Source organism: Corvus cornix, chromosome 5, assembly GCF_000738735.6.
Source record: "Corvus cornix cornix isolate S_Up_H32 chromosome 5, ASM73873v5, whole genome shotgun sequence".
In the NCBI taxonomy this organism is placed as follows: Eukaryota; Metazoa; Chordata; class Aves; order Passeriformes; family Corvidae; genus Corvus; species Corvus cornix.
In genome coordinates this window covers 9219229-9235003 of record NC_046335.1, presented here as the reverse complement: position 1 = coordinate 9235003, position 15775 = coordinate 9219229, and the positions used below count along the sequence as shown (strand labels likewise).

Genomic DNA, 15775 nt, shown 5'->3' with positions numbered 1-15775 from the left:
GAGTTGCAGGGCTCCTCAGGGATGTGTTGGCTTGCTGGCATTAATGCAGCCCAGCAGTCTCTCAGTGCACCATCCCTTCTTTGTTAAATGCCCCAAAATGCCCCACTTCCTCTTGCTACCATTTGGTCACTGCTTAGGAACAGTGGCTGAGAAATTTGTGGCTTGAGGCAGAGCTATGGATGTGCAGATGAAGTGGAGCATCCAGCTGTTTCAGGGGCAGCCAGATACATAATTAATGTTTTCTCCTTAATGACTCCCTGCTCTGGGTTTAGAAGGCTGGAACAGCCTGATCCCTGCAGTGTCTTCTCCACTGCAGGGGGCTGGAGAGGGGTATGCCCTCCTGTCCTCCTTTTCCTCTCTGCATGAAGCCAGGGAGAGCAAGACAGCCCTCATGCAGATGTGCAAATGGAAAGGGAGCAGGTGTCACCAGAGGCTTGCCTCGTCTCGCTGGTGCCATGCCACGCTGCTGGAATGTGGCTGCTCCCCGTCCCCAGAGAGCAAATGTGACCTGCACGTAGCACAGCGCGGTGAGGGGACAGGAGATGGGGCAGGGTGTGAGGCTTTGTGCAGTATCTTGTATCACTTAGGGCAGCTTAGGCTTTCCTAGTTGCTGTGGCAGCATAATACTGCCTATAATTAAGGACAAACAAAGAATGTATGCTTTAGGTATATCCCATTTCATGTTCGCCCGTGAGGAGGATAAATTAGGAGATAAGCCTGAATTTATTAGGCTTTGTTCTTGGAAGCACAAGTGACTCTCAGGACAGCGTGTTTAACAGCAGAACATCATTACTGGTATCACTGCTAATACAGTATCATGCATTTACACACTGCATTACCGGCGTGTGGTGAGCCAGGCTCCCTGCTAGGAACAGCTCATCTGTGACACTGTGAGACTGACAGAGCAGAGATGAGACACTGAGCTGTAGTTCAGCAAAGGGAGAGGTGAAGAAATTGGAGTAGTTGAGAGGAGAGGGAAGGTAGAGTTTGGAAATGAGTAGTGCTGAGTTAGACCTCTATAGAAAGCATGAAAATGTTCCAAAGGCCGACAGATCTGTGGTCAGGACATGCCTGTTGATTTAGAGGGGTGAGGCACTGAATGATGAGCCAAGGTGGAGAGCCCATGGTGAGGATTTGACAAAGCCTCAGAGGGAACTGGGAGGTGACCAGATGGAGCAGAACTGGGCATCTGTGAGTCATTGCCTTAGAAGATGAAACTCCTGTGTAGAGTGTTAGGGATCATTGTGTGAACCATGGAGAGATCGTGGAAGACAGCAGTGTCAGGGAGATGTTTGGAAGGAGAAGCCTCTGTTGGATAGCACAGGCTGTAGGACTTGTGTGGGAGCAGGTTGGGCTGTGCAGGAGGTGGCAGGATAAAGAAAGAAGGGAACCTGGTGCCAACCAGATTGGAAGGAAATATGAAGAGACAGAGGAAGAGGGGAAAAAATGGATCTAGTAATGTGGGAACCTCATGACGAGGTCAGGATTTTGGAGAGGGTGTTCTAGGTCTTAACTCCAGCTTGAGAGCAAAAGCAGAATTGGGGCACAACAAAGCACTTCCAGTGTTGTCTGCTGACTGAATACCTTAAAGATCTTTATAATTTGAGGCCATCCCTGAGGAGGGCTGATTTTTTTCAGCTGTGAATGCCTTGATGAATGATTGTACAAGAGGTTCTGGAGCAGCAGAGGCAGCCCCCCCCAGGAGATGTGGTGACTTCTTGAGCTGGTGTAGGTGGTTCAGTGCAGACAGTGGTTGGGTATTGGGTTAGCTCTATATTCTGAGGCACTCTGGATGCCCATGAGGGAGAGAAAAGAAGACTAATATAAAACAGATGTTCCTACAAGTAGGGGAGAATCTATGCCTTCAGAGCTACCCAAGTTTGAATTTATTTGTGGGGGTAAATGGGGGTCAGTGGGTTTTAAACTAGGAAAAAGTCTGAAGTACTTGATTGGAGTCATGCAGATACTACTTCTTACTTTGTCCTCTCCTGGATCTTCTGCTTGCCTGGACTTAATATTTTTTCCCTTAATTTTTTTTTTTCTATATGATCCTTTCTTTATTTTCTCCTTCCTCTGTAGCTGAATGCACTTGATTATTCTGTTTTCCTGAGCATATGGAATCTCACTGCTGCCTAGCTACCAGAGTCTCTCTTTCCCCTTGGCTTTTTCCCTTCTTTCTGCCCTTCCTAGCTTGTCAAGAGGAGCACTTCTGCCTCCCCCTCAGCCCAGCCCTCCCAGTCTGCCTGCTTTTTTGGTTCCTGGACTCCTGAACACCAGCGCTTGCTCTGACTCCGTTATTTGGGGCTCCTCAGCTTGGCAGCAGTGGCAGCTGCACTGGTGGTTTTTCTGCAGTGGGAACGGAGCATTCCATAGGTAAAATGATAATGGTGACTTTCCTGTGGGGATGTAATTTGACAGTTTGCACCTGTTTTACAAATATTAGTGACTTTCAGCCTCTTCCAGTAACATACTTAACTATCGTAACAACATCATTAAGACAGGCAGACTTAGCAGGTGAAATAGTTTTAAATCAGACTGATAGTTAATTGAATATTGAGTTTTCATGGCTAACTTGGAGTCACTCTGAAACTCAGTTTATGGTGTGCAGGATGTGGTTTGCAGGGCAGATGGACTTTGAAGTGTCACTGTCTCTTTTCTGAGCTAATCTGCTTTGCTTGCTTGTGCTTGTCGCAGAATAAGGCATCCCACATTATCATTTGTGACAAAAATAAAATGTCAAGCCAAAATAATGCATCAGCAATATAGCTGCAGTGCTTGACCAGTTGATCAAGTAGCAGGATTACTGTGATGCTGCTTTTAAATTCTCTATGAAATACTGAATTTTGGCTTTCTAAAACTTCCTTCATCCTTCCTGCTGGAGGATGAAAGATTTTTTTTTGGCAGGACATTTCAAAGAGCTTAGCCAGTATCTCACTCATCATCACTTAGTGCTGCTATTGGGTTTGCTTTCTGCTTTGTTTGGCTTTTTGTGTCCTCAGTGTTGGAGCTTGCTTATTAAGAAGCACTTGCCCTATGGAGTAAAAGATTCAATGGATGATAATCAGCGTATAATGAATCTAATCTAAATGTTATTAGTGAAGCTTGCTGGACTTCAGGGCAAGCTTCAGAATGTCGTTTAATGATGTGTCTCAAGCAAGGCTTTAGGAGTTGCTCATTTCTACTGAAATTTGAAGTCACCATCCTTGGGTCAGAAATAGTCAGATCTCTCCATCTGCAGTGATGGAAAAACATGCATCTCAGATTTTCCCACTAAGTGCTATTTTAAAGGGTGCTGCAGTATCAGCCTGTTACACCTCTGAGAAGTATCACTTCAGAACTGATGTCAGTTAAATAAATCATAGTAACCCTGGGTTTAGAAGCCCATGTGTCCCTCCTCTGTTTAAAAATACTCATTGTGTAGGCATACCACTTCTGTACTTGGATGATTTCCACTGCATCAGTTTGTGCTGTCAGTGACCATTTAACTCACTAACAGTAGGAATAAGTAAATGCCCCCATGAGAAGTTGTTTGCTTGGCAATAGAGGTGTCAAGCCTTTGACTAAGCATCTGAAGTAAAACCCAGCTGAAGTGGGAATGGATCCTCTGTGGATTTTCTAGATGTGCAATAAAATATGGAGCTGAGGGAGCTGGAATTGATGAAAAAGGATGTCTGTGGGGATGGTGTGTTGGGTCAAAGGAAGGTAAGAGGAAAATGTAACCCACCTCAGAGCTTTTATTGCAAAGAAGGAATTATACTCACAGATGCCAACTTGTATTCAGACTGCTATACGCAATCAGGAGCAGGGAAATACTGAATTTCTCCCTCTTTCAGCCCTTCTCTTTCCTGTCAGATATTTGTCTGAGCCTAGTGCTTCAGATGAACCCTTGTTAGCCATGCCATATGTTTTATCTCTCATCTTTTCCACTTGCAAATAGGTCTACCTCTTCCCTGGAGCAGCCTGAATGAGCAGAATGATTTTTGTACACCAGGAGCTGATACTGCAAAGCAAAATTTTAAGTAATCGATTTAAGTGTTACTTCAGTAGTGAAGGGCTAGTTAGCACCATTGTTTCATTACTTTGTAGTTTTAAAAATGTCTTTCTTACTTTTTCTTGACAGAACACAAATGAGACTAGAATTCTGTTTTGCTCAACCTGACTGTTTCATGCCTCTGTGTCTTGCTGGCAAATAAGTCCAACTTTTTTTTGCCTAAGGAGCGTGCTTAGATTGATGTGGTTCTGCCTGCTTTAGCTCAGTTAGCTCATGAAACAGAGTGGGGAAATATTGCTGGCATTCAGGTAGCTGTATTTTCAGTACATAGCTATCTGTGCAGTGTGCAGCCCAGGAACTGACATATTTCTGTATTAGGTGTTGACAGCCTTGCTTACTTAAAGATTAACCTACACAGGTTTTCAGCAGTTTGTCATATGGTACAGTTGTAAACAGCGAGTGGGGAAGTGCAGCAATATGTTCATCTGCTCTTGCTTTGTTTAACATCATTAGTGAGCAGAGCTGGAAATGGTATGTGGCAGGCTGCTGTGACTAGCTGTTATTCATATACATATATATATATATATATGAAATATATCTAAAAGTCAGTTTCTGCACACTGGTCCTGGCTGCTGAAGCAATGTTCTTTGGCTAGAAAAGTGTCTTAAATCTACAAGATGAAGAGAACATGGAGCTGACGTTACCCAAGACAATTTTGTAGCAGTAACCTCAGAAGCTGCTGGTTTGGGAGAGCAGAAAAAGTGGTTGGAGTGCAATGGTCAGTGCTTGTGAGGATCTGCCCTTTGGTGTTCCTTAAACTTGGAGAAAAATTACAGAGAAGTGTAGTGAAAATTCCTTCTTGGATACCTGCAAATTACTTGAATGGTTGAAGATGGGCCAGATTGGTTGCTTCTGTTAAATTAATAAAAGATAGCTGAGTAGAGGAACCACCTCTTGAGTCTCTACAGCATGAGGGAGCTCTTCTGATGTCAGGAGTATCTTTCAAGTTTGTTTTAGCTTGTCATCTTCTGGAGGTTGTTTTGAGTTTATCCCAAAGTGGCTTTGCCTGGCATTTCTGTACTGTGCCTGAGTTCAGGTGAGCCTTGATTATTGCTTACTGATGCACAAAGCCTTGATTCCATACTTTGTGAAGTTGTGAATAGAGTTGGGGGCAAGCAACAAGGATGGTCAGAAATCAAGGAAACCTGACCTGTGAGAAGAGGTTGGAAGGATTAGGACTTCTTAATTTGAAAAGAGAAGACGGACTGGGGTGTGGTACTGGTTTACATCCAGGTAACAGCTGCCTCAGGAGAAGGAAATAAGCTCCCCTGCGTGTCTGCTGGTGAAGTGGGGGGAAAATAAGGAATGGGAGACATGAGATGTGAATTTTCTAAGAGTAAGAGTAGTTAAGAAACTGTCTAGTAAAAAACTGTGAGACGATGATGTTCCTAATATGTCAACACTGCTGATTTTTATTTCTGCCTTGATTTTAATAAGAGATAGTAAGAGAAAATTACAAGGTCAAAGTGAGAAGCTGAAATTCAAGTCTGAATTGCAAGATTATGCTGTGTGCATGAGGCAACACATGAACTTTGCCTCAGATTGGAGATACTTGCTCTCACAGTGTTGGTGAGGTAACATCCTTGCAATATTAGATGTGGTTTGACATTTTGGAACGTTTCAGAATAATGGGCTTCTATTGAAACTTTATTACCCTCACCCATTATAAAAATGCCATGGTTTGAGGCTGTGCATTGTGATCCAGATTAACTAATTATTTATTGAGGAAGTCAAAACACAGAAATAAGGAACATTAATTGTTTCTTCTTCCTGGCAGTGCTTCTCAGCAACATTGCTGGGACAGCAAAGCAAACAAAGGTTTGGTGCAGAACTTGTGTAATGGTACAAAGTGGGGAAAACGTTCATGTCCTCCAGAAGTTGTACATCCATCGCAGGAACCTAGGAAGCTGGGGGGGAGGAAGAGACCATGCCCTCGAGGTTTATCATATGTTTTATAAGTGGCTCCTTGGACAAAATTTACTCTAGAAATACAGATGGTGCCTGTCCCTTCCAAACCTTCACGATGTATTTAGACATTCCCAGTTTTCTCTTCAAAAATGTCTTTCTAAATCACATTTTGTTTTCCAAGTTGAATGCTGTTAGTGGAAGCAGACACCTTGTTGGCTTTTAATTTTGCTTGGGGTTTTGGGTAACAACTGCATTTTTTCATTGTGCTACCTTTCTAATTTTAGAACCACAAATCAAAGAGCAATAGCAGTAATAAAAATAATAATGCCAACCAAGTTTATCCTGTGAGTAGTGGAAGGCTTGGGACAGGGTGCTGGAGGATGTGTTGTAGGACATCTGTCCATGTGTTGCCTGTTCCGATGAGTGATTGTCAGAGACTGAAGATAGTTCATGCCTCAAACATTGATATAAAGTTTTGTTCATTATAAAGAAGCTACAACCAAAGAAACCTCCCTGAAGACTGGGACTTTGAACTGAAAGTCAAACTGCTGATTAGATAAAGGGAAATCCATTGTTTGATCATCCCCACCTGAGATTGGGGTGGGGGGAGAGCACAGCTCACAGAAGCCAGGTTTACAAAGACCACCCCCCATCCAATTGAGGCAGGGGAGGAGGAGGTTTTGGGTATGTGGTGCAACCTCTGGTCAGAGGCACTGAACACCCATCCTCTGTTACACAAACCGGCCCAGCTGTGGACCCCAACGCCACAGGCACATCCACGGGACCTTCATGTGAGAGGCTCGGCCCCACAGGACTGCACGTGGTGCAACAGACCCAGAGTCTGCTGTGAGAGACTGCCCCCCCACCCCAGGGGGACATGCCTGGACATTGCTACCTGGCTGGAGGGTGCATAAACCCATCGGATTCTATGCTTTTGGGAGGACCAAGAACACCAGCTGGAGAGGATCAACGGAACATTGTTGTGATCCATGGAGTGGTGATATTTTCCTTATTCTGTCCCTGTCACTCTTTCTGTCCCCCCACCTATTTTCTATTTCTTTATTTCTTTCTCTCTCTCTCTCTCTCTCTCGTATTTACCATCAAATAAAACCCTTACTATTGTCACTGGCGTATGGTCTCGTTTGCAGCTTAATTTGGGCAGAGGCATTTCTAAGAACCTTAAAACTGGATCATAACATTTATTGGCGTAGTCAGCAAGCGTACTATTCTCTGACCCCAAGTGCCTTTTGACAATAGTATGGTCTCCTCTGAGGAGATTATTTCCTGTGGTTTCCTTCTGTAGGGACACAGCTACTTCTAGGGATTCTGATGCAGCCCTCTCTAAGGGGGTTGTGGAGGTCAAGGTTTCTTCTGTGGGGACCCAGACTCTTGGGAATTCTGATGCAGCTTTCTCTGAGGATGTTGTGGAGGTGATAGTAAACTGATTTTGGGTGTTTTAGTTTCCTTTTGTGTGTTTTGTTGTGAAAAGCCAGAATTGGCAGGTTTCAGTCCTGAGGCCCATTCTGCAGCTCTTACCTTGTGGGAAACCCCACCCCCCCAACAGACTGTGGTTTATTGTGGAGAACTAGAATTGGCAGGTTCCAGTCCTGAGGCCAATTCTGCAGCTGCTGCCTTGTGGGGATGGTGTTGTCCCTATGCAGGCTTAACTTCAGGGGAAAATGCCTGTCCTGAGTGGCCAGTGTGAAAAAATGTTTCGTTGTCCTTCCTTGGTTAATTTGTTAGTCAGTTCTCTACTCCTGGGGTGGACTTGGTAAAAAAAAAAAAAAAAAAAAAAAAAAAAATTAGATAAAGAGCAATTGGTTATTAAAAGATGATTGATTACTAAAAATATGATTGGTTATTAAAAAAAAAAGGGGTTTTAGGCAGTAGCATAGCTTGCTGCCGAACTCTATCTTGTCCAAATAGAAAATCACTGGAACGAAAGGAGCAAACTGGTAAGTGAACTGCTCCAGGGCAAAAAGCAGAAGCCTGCTAAAACCCTGAAAAAAGAAAAAGCAACTCAAATGCCTGATTCACAGACTGCAACTCTTGCACAACTTTTAAAAGCAGTCTCACTCCCTCCACTGAACAATCGATTGGAGGAAACCCCTCTGAAACCCGTGGGAAACAACAAAAGTGCAACAAGCACTTCATAGAATAAAAGCTAGAACTCCACCTGAATAAGATAATGCAATTAACAACTTGTTTCACTCAAGCATATTTTTCTGGGAAGTTTGTTGCTTTTCCCTTTTCTAGGAATGCCAAACATCCATGCATTGATGATAAGGAAAACAGTTTGAGAGCAGAGAAAGTGCAAGCAGCAAAATCACACCTAAATGTGATAACTATTGCTTCACGTAGACTCTGTCACTTTGTGTTAGCCGCAAAAAATTTTTATTTCTAATCGGTCTAGTGGGCCAGATTTTCACTTTTCCTTTATAGGAACCTACCAACATGAGATGGAGCTGCATGAAAACCAAGGAAATTTAAAGTGTCACCAAAATTGCTTGCATTGTCAGTTGGTTAATGTTTGTAATTTGTTTGTGTTTTCATTGCAACTGACTTGGTAGGAGATCAAATATTAGTTTAAGCATTCTACATATTCTTAAGTTTAATTTTTGTCTTACTTGTTTTATCTTTTTACTGAAAAATGGTGTGGCTAAGGTCTTACGGATGTATAATTTGTCTCAACCAATATTATCCTGAGAGTTGGTATAAGAATTTTTACATATTTGAAATCCTACAATATGTACTAACCTTCCCAGTTCTGCCTCAGAAGGCTTCAAAATGATTATAATCTGGCTAAATTTTTTGGATTTTCTGGTTAGTGAATTAAAGAATCTTGATAAAACACAAGCAAATGCTACATAAGAAGTGATCGAATCCCCCTTCCTAAACTACAGGGAACTAGAGGGCTACAGAAAAGCCTTCTACCAGCTCTCAAACTAATGTACTGTTGAATTTCATGCCATCAATTTCCTCACTAAAATTCAAAAGAAAACGCTATTTGAAAACTAAATTTGAAAGGGAATTAATTTAATTTTTAATCCCACCAATAATAAAAAGCCACACTTTCTGGTTTGTGTCAAGATTAAACAACAGTGCTATAATCTGTCTCCTGGAAAACAGAGCGTAGCCCTGATGTAAAGATATGTTTGCACAAGAACATTTTGTATGGAAATGTTTTGTGTGTTAATCATTTTGTATCATAAAAATGAATCCTTCATAATGTGTAGAGTTATCCAGCAGAGAAAGAATATTACCTATGAAACTCTTCTAACTATATGTGAATGCAGTCAAGAAGAAAGCACACATCCTCAACCAAGCCCTTCACATTTATTCCAGGGTGCAAAGTCAATCAATTATACCACAAGAGCTGGAAATCCTCTTGAAACTTGGCTAATTGACACATGTTAATACATGGACCTGTTCAGGATACCCCTCTGTGGAATTTAAAAATGAAGACCTGCTGCATAATTCTATAATTAATTTCGAAACATACTGAACCAACATCTAAGAGATACAATACTGTGATATCCCTCACACCCACTATGCATTAAAAAACACTGATTCCTGGGATTCACGGGGTGGAAGCACTGACTAATGAAAATTGAATTGATGATTACAACTGAATTTACATTTTGACATTTCAAACTGTTGGACACTGTAAGATTACTTGCGTTACTGCTTCTACTGTTTCTATCCTTTCTCCTGTTACCTCTCCTCACCTCCGTGGACAACCCATAAAGTGAAGAAGACCTCTAGGAAAGAGACATTTATTATGATGTTTGAGTCACAGGGTGGCTGTCAGAGACTGAAGATAGTTCATGCCTCAAACATTGATATAAAGTTTTGCTCATTATAAAGGAGCTACAACCAAAGAAGCCTCCCTGAAGACTGGGACTTTGAACTGAAAGTCAAACTGCTGATTAGATAAAGGGAAACCCATTGTTCAATCATCCCCACCTGAGATTGGGGTGGGGGGAGAGCACAGCTCACAGAAGCCAGGTTTACAAAGACCACCCCCCATCCAGTTGAGGCAGGGGAGGAGGAGGTTTTGGGTATGTGGTGCAACCTCTGGTCAGAGGCACTGAACACCCATCCTCTGTTACACAAACCGGCCCAGCTGTGGAACCCCAACGCCACAGGGCACATCCACGGGACCTTCATGTGAGAGGCTCGGCCCCACAGGACTGCACGTGGTGCAACAGACCCAGAGTCTGCTGTGAGAGACTGCCCCCCCACCCCAGGGGGACATGCCTGGACATTGCTACCTGGCTGGAGGGTGTATAAACCCATCGGATTCTATGCTTTTGGGAGGACCTTCACCACCAAGAACACCAGCTGGAGAGGATCAATGGAACATTGTGATGCATGGAGTGGTGATATTTTCCTTACTCTGTCCCTGTCACTCTTTCTGTCCCCCCCACCTATTTTCTAGTTACTTTCTTTCTTTCTCTCTCTCTCTCTCTCTCTCTCTTATTTACCATCAAATAAAACCCTTACTGTTGTCACTGGCATATGGTCTCGTTTGCAGCTTAATTTGGGCAGAGGCATTTCTAAGAACCTTAAAACTGGATCATAACAGTGATATAACTCAATACAAATACATAACTCAAAACAATAACTGGAGCTGCAGGTAGGATGACAGGCTGTTAAGTTCCCACTGTTTCCTTTGGAACTGGTTGGCAGCAGGAAAAGATTAGGGTGTTGGTTATGTGGGGGGAATTTATGTCTGGTTAAGCTGGGAACTGGGAAAGTTTGGGAGAGCTTTGCTTTAGGGTACACTGGTTCTCAGTGTAAGCCTGCATCCATAATGCAGATGGCTCAGAATCAGGATAAAAATCACTTCCATGATGTCTGTCAAGGTCAAACTAAAAGTCTTGAGTAAGCATACTCTTGTGTAAACTCCAAAGTTCAGGATATTTAAGGCTTGGACTGTACACGTCTTTGGCCTTGACCCTTTCAGTGAAGCCCTTAAGCATTCTCACAATATGAATAATGATAGTGATCTCTGAAAGATAAGACTGACTAATAACACTAAAACTGTTAATATTTAATGAGTAATGTTGAGATGAATGTGCAGAAGTTTTCTTTTATTATTCTTGTCAGTGGAGCTTAATAATGGGAAGCAGTTCTATTTCTGACTTCTGCCAGTTTGTCCATAAATGTACTGTGTCCATTAAGTCCTCTTCATTTATCTCAGTTGATCCATTTGTAGTAGGAGTCACAAAGTATATTTCCTAGCTCTCTTTCTTTTGAAGGTTAATAAAATTTACAAAAATTTTATAATTTTGCATCATTATGAAAGCTTCAAATCTAATTTTCCTTTTTTTTTTGTGGAGAAATTATGCTCAGAAAGAGTGCTTTAGGGATTTAAATGGTGCTGTTTACTTTCACAGCTATAATGTGCAGAACGTGTGCAGGGAGTGCAAGCTAGAAGCAGCTTGCTGTACATCAGAGTATCTGAAATGTCATGCTAACAACATAGGCAGAATTTAAAATTAAAAATGGCATGGCTCTTTCAACGAGCAGGCTTTGTAGCTACTGTTGTTGCACAGTCTTGTTCCCTAGATGCTGAGCATTATGTAATTGATCTGGCTGTGGTTTTCCTCACTGGTCTCATCCATGCATGGCAGAAAACCTAGTAATCTGTAAATTGTGTGGGGGAAAGAGCAGGTTAGAGCCTGTCCCCTGTCATTTGATATTTGAGTGCCCCTGCATGTGCCATATATTAGTTTTATTTTCTACCGTGACACCTAGCTATGAGGAAAGAACTCTCCAGAGCATCTTAAAAGACATCTTCTATTAAAGAGGGAAAGAGTTAAGCAAAATGCAGACAGTAGATCTCACAGCTGGAGGTAAAAGCAATATACATGAATGTCTCTCATGCTTTAATTGGAAGAGAAGCGTAGGAGTGTGGGGCTTAGTTTCCCTTGCAAGAATGTTTTGTAGCGGAGTGCTTGTGAAGGCTGAATGGGGAAAGAGAAGGTAGGTGGAAAGTGTAAAACTCTGTCAAAGCTATGACAAGTGTTTGGCAAACGCCCGGAGAAACAAATGACTGTAATGCTTAAGTTTTGCGTAGAATTCCCTGCAGGTCATAATTTTCCCTGAGAGGAAACAGAAGGTGATACTGGACAAGGTCAGACAGCCCATTGTGGTGCTGAAGGTGTGTGCGACGGCCTCCTGTGCAAGACCAAATTTGAGAAAAAGAAGCAGGTCAGGCAATGGACATAGCACCCAATTAGTGTCCCTACAAAAAGTGATGTGGTATGAGCTTGAGTTCTGTCTTTCTGGTGCTAAGCAAAAAGGGCCCAGTTTAGGACAGCTTTACCAGCCCTGTCTCCATGGAAAAAATTCACCCTGAGTAAAGGAATTCCGGAGAAAAGACACACCTGAAAACTTAAGTGCAAATTCAGAAATGTGTTGTTGCAGAAAGACCAGCACTCTGGAGTGTCTCAGGGTTGGCTCCATGTAAATGCATCCTCTCATGAATTTTACTGAAGTAAAGAGGTTTGTGAAGTTAGATTTTGTTTGATTTATTTGGGCCCATGTCCAGAACCAGCTTGGCCTATATTTTGGCCTAATGAGTAGGTGGCTGGGATGCCACCAAGTATATTGTTGGTTCTACAGGAAGCACATAGGGATTGATGAGTGTTTCTGTTGTGCTCTTTGCCTGGACCTGTCCAGGAGCCCAAGCAAAGCATGGGAAAGCTGCTGCCCAACTGGCTTTTTGTTAAAGAACTGGCTGTGCTTTTTATAGGAGCTGAGGATGACAATTACTTGAATTAATATTCAGAGTCTACAGTTTGATAGTGATGTTTTGTTTTGCCTCAACTGCCCTATGCTTTCAATTAGATCCTTACCCTTTCGCTTTTAGAAATAAAACCCAAAACAACAAACAAAATCAAGCCCAGCAAGCTGTTTGATACTGCTTGTACAAGATGTCTGTGGTGTTCCAACTCCAGAAATAACCTTGTTTTAATATCAGGCAAAGCCATTCTTGCATTCAAACACAGAGAGGTTGTAATTAAGCTTTGTGCACTGTTACCTGACAAGAGATGCTTTTTAAGTGTGAACCACACACATCATTATTAGTGGAGTTGGCCGATTGCCCATCAAAGCACTGATTATTTTCTACAACAGCTACTCCAGTTCCTCTGCTTTCAGTTTCCTGTTATCTCACATGGACATCAACAGTCACTTTGCCAAATTTCTTAGTAAAATCATCACCCTCCAGACTCACAGGAAGAGGATTTATCAGCACTACAGCAGTTAATTGCTTTAGGTAGCATATGCCACTGTCCTTTGAACAGTGGAGGTGCAGGAAGGTAATGCATGCTGTCAAAGTGAACCAGTTTGAAAGTGGTTCTGTCTTGGTGCAGAAGTTAAGGCAATTAGTAACAGATTTAGTATCTTAGATCTGCTTATCAAAATGCCGCAGAAATGTGCTACTGAGGTATTTTGAGAAATGCTATACTTCTAAAAAGTGGCATTTTCTGTTCATTGTTTATATGCTTTGCTCAGCTTGGCCTTTTTGGGTGCAGTTACTCATTGAGTGTTAGTGCTTAGTTAGCTGCTTGAACACACAATTCCTGAGTAAATTTGTCCTTTGTATCTCATTCTCTTTCATGTATGTTTCCCAGAGGAGCTCCTGCAGCCAGATCTGTTGCAGGAGTAATTATTTCATCAGGATTTAATGTATATCTTGATTGCTCTTTGAAGACATTCTCTTGAGGAGTTTTTATAATTTCAACAAGGGATCATAGCATGTAAACAAGAAAATAAACATTATCTTTCATATTAATCAACAAGACAATTAAATAGTAACCAGGATTGTTAATTGGTACTTGGAGATAGATACTAATGACTGTCTTGAGTTCCACGATGACAGTACCAACAGGTAGAGACTTTTCTGCACAGTAAAGCTGCATATAATTTAGGAGGCATTACAGTTTAATGTGCAGCTGCAACCACAGTGAAGTTGTGCAACTGTGTTCCCAGTGTCCTATTTCAGCATATGGTTTCATACTGAATGAAGTATTAGGAAGGGGATTTGAGATTTAGGCAGTTAAGTGAGTTCTCATTGCCACCTGACCCTTGAGGTTCTGTATAAACCCATGCTTGTGGTATTTTGCTTCACTGTGGGATGCAGTTCCTGCTGGTTTCAGGATGCAGTAGGAGTCAAAAGCTGCTTCTTTCCTCAGAGGCAAAAGTCCAACTCATTCCTCAAAAGACAGTGGCTTTGGGCTCCCTCTGAGTTTGGAACTATAGCCTCATTTTTTCATCACAAGAATCTTTGTCTTTTTCTAAATACTGTAGTGTTTATAGAGGGAGAAGGAAGCACATAGGGGGTCTGCATCTTGAGAAGTCGAAGTAAAAGGGTTCAGGAGTTTAACATACAAGTTTTGGAATATAGAGAAAAGGACTGGCGGTTTTGGAGATCTGTGTTGAGAGTCCTAGCTGTTGTACTAATTAGCTGTCTAATTTAGACTCAAGTGTCCAGTTTTGCTCCTCAGACACAACCAGTTCTTTGTACTGTTGCTCATTTGAAGCCAATAGTGCTTCAAATGAGTGCTTTAAAAGCTGGAAGAAACTGTGCAGCCCTTCTGCTCTTGGTGTTAATTTTTATTTCTAACCTACAATAAATACAAGCAAAGAAATAGCTTCCCTCTCTGATCAGCTTACTAAGCTGTCTTAAGCCTGAGGCTGCCTGACAATGATGACAAGATTCATGGCAAGGTTAGGCTTCTAGATTTACCCTTAATTCGTTATGACAGGAAAATACTGCCTTAGTTTCTCTGTAGGTCTGTTGCTTATAATACCTCACAGATGCTACTTCCAGTTTGATCTCACTGAAAAGTACTTGGAGATCTTGGGCTGAAAGACAAGATGAAAATGTAAAGTAGTCATTGTATAAAGATACTTAATAATTTGTTCAAAGCGACAAGCCCTTATTTTGCAAGCATGGACCAGAATAGTGGTTTGTCCTCAGAAGACCTGCTGGCATCAGTGGACTCAGGGTGTCCAGAGATGCTGGCAGTGGGACATCTTGGCTTTTGCTGGCCTAACAGTCATTCAGAGTAATGCTAAAAGGTATGTTGGATGCTTTTATGATCATTATCTGTGGATGGACTATCTACTGACAGTCTCAGTGTTGGATCATACATGTCGTTTTCAGGTGGTAAAGCTCTCCTTGACTTTGAGAGAACTGAGCTTTCACCCTCATTGCCATGCCCAGTTGCCAGCATGTGCTTGCTGATGTATATATTTTATTCTGCTTAATTCTGCAGGGTGATTTTTATTTTCCCATGTTGTGTTTGATGTAGAGAAGAGTTTCTGTTTTTGTTTCTTGCTCTGTTGTTTGGTGTTGCTGATGGGGAATAGCAGAAAAAACTGATTATGTTCCTATTTTTATTCACAAGGAAGAATGTTACAATTTTAATTGTATGTTCTAATTTTTCCTCCTTCATCTTTTATGTTTTGAAATTCTATATTTCAAAAGCAGGATCATTATCATTCAGCACGTTAAAGCGTGTCTTTTTAATAGCTTTCCATTTTAATGTGAAAGAATGGGATTGGGGAGGAAAAACCAATCTGTCTTGAAGGAAATTTTCTGTTATCTAAAGATTTTCTGTGCTGCCAACAGGAGAGGATCTTGAGCTCGGCTGACTTGGAGTGCTATCCTCTGTCTTGAGTAACTTGTAGAGTACAAAGAACCACTTTCATAATGTTATCACCAGCAAAGTCCATCTGGTTCTGCCAGTGACAAGGGGATTATTTCAGCTTTTTATTACGTCAGTGAGATGTTAGTTT

The 15775-nt window shown here is 41.9% G+C and overlaps 1 protein-coding gene across 1 annotated transcript in view; it reads left to right on the top strand.

Moving 5' to 3' along the window:
* Nucleotides 1-15775, top strand: part of KIF26A (kinesin family member 26A) — a 101551-nt gene that overhangs the window by 56890 nt on the left and 28886 nt on the right.